This window comes from Neovison vison, unplaced genomic scaffold (genome assembly GCF_020171115.1).
Source record: "Neovison vison isolate M4711 unplaced genomic scaffold, ASM_NN_V1 Scaffold_165, whole genome shotgun sequence".
Classification (NCBI taxonomy): domain Eukaryota; kingdom Metazoa; phylum Chordata; class Mammalia; order Carnivora; family Mustelidae; genus Neogale; species Neogale vison.
The window spans coordinates 22,501-27,726 of record NW_025334954.1 but is presented as its reverse complement, the minus strand read 5'-3'; positions in this window follow the sequence as shown (position 1 = coordinate 27,726).

Below are 5,226 nucleotides of genomic sequence, written 5' to 3'. Positions count from 1 at the left end.
GCCCCTCCCGCCCCTCCCGCCCCTCCCGCCCCTCCTCCCTCCTCCCTCCTCAGGTCGAATTGGGAGCAGTAGGCTGGGGGTGGGGATGGTGGGGGGGGGGGTGCTGTTCATCCTAAGTAGTGAACTAGGCCCCAGGTCCCTAGGGAAAAAAATCACGCTCGGGTGATACCAGATGAGTTGGTATCTCAGGCAAAGTGGTCAAACTGTTGGCAAGATATCTGTGGATGAGGGGAAATTTTTTTCTGGGATCATGCTCACATATACGTCCCTGGCTGAGAAGAGGGCAGGGGGAGCCCTGGCAGGGGGAGGTGGACCCAGATCTGGAGTTCTGGACTATAGCTAGTGCCTGCCCGGGTTGGGGGTGGGTGGGGGACTGGGGGCTGAGGGTGGTGGGGTCTGCTCATGCTGACTCCTGCAGCTCAGTTCATTCTGGGAACCTTCTATTTTTTCTGTGGAGGTGCCAGGTGCCAGGTGCTGCGATGGCCAAAGCTAAACTCTTCTCTTTGCCTGGTTCTTAAAAGGCCGGATTCTCCCATTTTCTCGGTAAAGGGACTGAGCCACACCCTCCCATCCTCCCAGACACCTGGTGCAAATACTTCCACTTGAAGAGTTCTTTCACCTTGTTCAGAAAGTAAACAAACGGGGTGCCTGGGTGGCTCAGTGGCTTAAGCCGCTGCCTTCGGCTCAGGTCATGATCTCAGGGTCCTGGGATCGAGTCCCGCATCGGGCTCTCTGTTTGGCAGGGAGCCTGCTTCCCTCTCTCTCTCTGCCTGCCTCTCCATCTACTTGTGATTTCTCTCTGTCAAATAAATAAATAAAATCTTTAAAAAAAAAAAAAAAGAAAGTAAACAAACTACACCCACCCGCCCACACCCATCCCGTTGCCGCAAATACCTATGACCAACCAACAGAAATCCAGCTGGTCTTCTTCAGCCCAAGGTACTTTAGAGAATCACTCTCTTCAACACACCTTAGGCTCAAGGACAGGCTGCTGTCTCCCTTTCTCTGGCACAATTCCATCCAGGGATGAGCCTCGTACTGTATCTGCAAGATACTCTGCTCCTGTGAGCTGGGGACAGCATACTACACTCACCGGATGATAGCACCATACCTTTGGAATGACGTCCATACCTAAGCATGGTCTCTGGAAATCTTTGACGTTTGTGTGCCTCTGATGAGATCATTGCTTGGGAAACTCCAGCATCTAGAGCCAATCTTGTCTATGTTCTTCTTACCCTTACTTGCCCTTACTGTTCGCCTGCTATTTTGCCTGATTGTTTATGGAGAGATTAGATCCCTTCTGGCAAGAGCTGAATCTGAATCCTCTGCTCACCCCACAATAGAAAAGAATATACACAGGCCCGCACCCATCTTCTCCTTCTCCACCATGTCAATGAAAAATGTGGGCCTCCGTCCCTCCCTCCGTCCCTCCGTCCCTCCGTCCCTCCGTCCCTCCGTCCCTCCGTCCCTCCGTCCCTCCGTCCTGTCAAAACGCAAACTTGAGATAAGGTTTAGATGTAAAGGAAACCAGAGTACACTTCTGGCAGGCCAGTGTAGGAGGATGAAGTGAGGGTAGCTCTCCGTGGGGAACGGGCCGCCACGCAACCCAAGACACAGGACCATGGCAGAGTATGAGGAGATCGTTATGGCCTTAGGGGGTGCAGGATAGCCTGTGAATCCTTTTCCAGGGAAGAAGGCGGCCACGCGACACAGTGCAAAACACCTTTCCACAGTGTCTGCTGATGATGCTAGAAGTTCTGTCCTCAGAGTTGGTACTGCTTTAGTACCACTTAAAGTTTTAAGAGAAAAGGGGTCAGGGGGACTCAGTGGCACGTGAACATCATTCCGTCGTTCCACTCATCTTCATAAGCTCATCGTGGAGAGTGATAACGCCGTACAAAGGAGCAGAGCGCCGATTCGTGGAAGTACATGGGCGAACCCCAAAAAACATGACGCTAAGAAAAAGGAACCAGAGAGCCAGGGGTGGCATAATGCCTTGGGATTCCAGGGGTAGGAAGAAGGCAGCGGTAATATCCCAGTCCTAGGCGGGACGGGGTGGGGTGGGGCGGGGGGGGGGGTGGTGGGGGTGGTGGGGGGTGGGGGGGTGGTGGGTGGTGGGGGGTGATTCGGAGGCTGTTGGGGGAGACCGGTGAAGAGAGTCAGGAGGAGGGGAGAGGGGGGGCGCGGATGGGAAGGGGGCAGGGGGTGGGTGGGAAGGGTGTTTCTCTTCGAAGGGATGGGGACGTTCTGGAAATGGCGGCGAGGGTTGCGCATCTTTGTGAGTAACCTTAGGGAAAAAAGGCAACGGAACTGTGTACTTTGAAGAGTATGTGAGTTATGGAGTGCGAATTTTATCTCCACTTTGAAAATGTGAGGGAAATGTGTAGGTAGACGGAGGGGGGGCGGTAAGTAGACAGGTCCCTCGGGAGGAGGGAGGGAGGGAGGGAGGTGAGTAGTCAGGTCCCTTGGGAAGGAGGGAGGCGAACAGGGCGGGTGGTCGGCCTGTCTCCCTTCCCTTCCCTTCCCTTCTTCCTCCTTCCTTCCGTCCTTCCTCCCTCTCTCCCTAGCCATCCTTGCGTGCCTGCTTGCGTGCCTGCGTGTGCGCGCACGCGCGCATTCCTCCACTCTGTGGGTCCACGCAGACATTCAAAACGGGGGGGGGGGGCGCGCAGGGAGTGGACGTGTATGATACTGGGCATGCATAGTTTTCTGAGAGCTTGTGTGCGTTACCCTGACTAATCACCTCTGAGAGTGGACAGAGTCTGTGGGCGGCCACCACACGCCTGGGTGCTGGGATTCGGCAGAGACTCCAAGCCAACGTACTCCAGGCTAATCACCTCTGAGAGTGGACAGAGTCTGTGGGCGGCCACCACACGCCTGGGTGCTGGGATTCGGCAGAGACTCCAAGCCAACGTACTCCAGGCTAATCACCTCTGAGAGTGGACAGAGTCTGTGGGCGGCCACCACACGCCTGGGTGCTGGGATTCGGCAGAGACTCCAAGCCAACGTACTCCAGGCTAATCACCTCTGAGAGTGGACAGAGTCTGTGGGCGGCCACCACACGCCTGGGTGCTGAGATTCGGCAGAGACTCCAAGCCAAGGTACTCCAGGCTAATCACCTCTGAGAGTGGACAGAGTCTGTGGGCGGCCACCACACGCCTGGGTGCTGGGATTCGGCAGAGACTCCAAGCCAACGTATTCCAGGCAGGAGGAGTGGAAAAGCGTTCTGCAGGTGAAAGGGTAAGGTCCCATGATAGGTTGTTGGGGTGGGAGGAGCAGGACAGGAGGTGGCCAGAAAAGTGGTGTCCCAGGTCATTTCAGAGAAAGGGAAACTGGATATCCGTCCCTGGGTCGATCGAACTCTATGGAGAAGAACAGCGGCGCCTGTGTCCGCTTTTACAGTGGTTGTTGTGCCCAAATTCCGAGAACCCCCAAAGACGACCACCAGAGTCCAGAATCAAAGCCAAACAGTAAGGGTCTTTTTTTTTTTTTTTTAAAGATTTTATTTATTTATTTGACAGAGAGAGATCACAAGTAGGCAGAGAGGCAGGCAGAGAGAGAGAGAGAGAGAGAGAGAGAGAGAGAGAGGAGGAAGCAGGCTCCCTGCTGAGCAGAGAGCCCGATGCGGGACTCGATCCCAGGACCCTGAGATCATGACCTGAGCCGAAGGCAGCGGCTTAAGCCACTGAGCCACCCAGGCGCCCCGTAAGGGTCTTTTATTACGAGTCCGAACCCGAACTTCCGCGCACTCGTTGCCGGTGACGCTAAGAGGTCCCGAGCTCGGGATCACAACACCTTTTATACACTATTTTTGGGGAGGCAGGGACTTAGCATACATCATAGTATCTTCTAACAAATTGCCACATACCGCGGGAAAATCAAAAAAGAACTCTATAATATGACTGGCGTGCTACAGAGCGGGAAAAGGCTGGGAATAGATTATTGGTTAGGTCAAAGGGCTGTCATTCTTCAAACTGCTGAGTTGGCGCCGCCAGGGTATGTGTCACCTCAGGATTGACCGGGCTCTTCCTGTCAAGCCTCGGGGCGCCAGATGGTTGTTCTCTCTCGGCCCAGAGCCGGATTTGGGGGGGGGGGGGTGTCCAGGAGCAGTCAATCTGTCAGGTCCAATTCCGGGTGGGGGTTTCCTCTTGGCCCAGAGCGGGGGGGAGGGGTCCGGGAGCAGCCATTCTGTCAGGTTCAATTCTGGGTGTGGGAAGTGTGGCTACAGAGTGTCTATAGAAAATCTGCTGGTATTTTTCCATCTCTTCATGGGTTAGCAAGCGAAGGTACAGAAGCAGAAATAGCGGTCATGGTTATAATTTAGGCATCTCATGGTATTCCCCACGTTAACCTTCTCAAATGTTCAGGTTTGTTGAAGGGATGGTGGAGAAGGTGCTTAGAGAAGAACACCGGTTCACATTTCTGAAACGATCCGTCAAAATCATTGCACTAGGGGATCCTGGGTGCCTCAGTGGGTTTAAAGCCTCTGCCTTCAGCTCAGGTCATGATCCCTGGGTCTTGGGATCGAGCCTCACATTGGGCTCTTTGCTCAGCAGGGAGCCTGTCTCTTCGCGCCCCCCCCCCCCAACTACTTGTGATCTCTCTGTCAAATAAGTAAATGAAATCGTTAAAGGAAAATAAATAAATAAATAAATAAATAAACAAACGAACAAACGGACAAAGAAAAAAATATCATTGCACGACAACTGTTCCTAGGTCCAGGGTGCGTCCTTGGCTCAGTCGGGCGGGCCAGGTGGCCGGCCGCCTGCCTTCCGCTCGGGTCATGATCCAATGGCCCTGGGATGGAACCCCACATCGGGCTCCCTCCTTGATGGAAAGCCTGCTTCTCCCTTTCCCGCTGCTCTGCGCGCTCCCTCGTTCTTCCGCTCCCCACCCCCACCAGCCCCGCTCGCGCGATCGCGCTCTCTCTCTTTCTCTCTCTCTCTCCCTCCCTCCCACCCTCCCTCCCTCCCTCCCACCCTCCCTCCCTCCCTCCCTCCGTCCCCCTCCTCCCCCCCCCCCCCCCGTCTGTCAAATGAATCAAATCTTCACCACAACTGTGGGTTGCTGGGGGGAGGGTGGTTGGGAGTAGGGGGGTAGGGTTATGGACATTGGGGAGGGTATGTGCTTTTGGATAAATTGGAAGGGGAGGTGAACCATGAGAGACTAGGGACTCTGACAAACAATCTGAGGGGTTTGAAGTGGTGGTGGGGTGGGAGGTTGGGG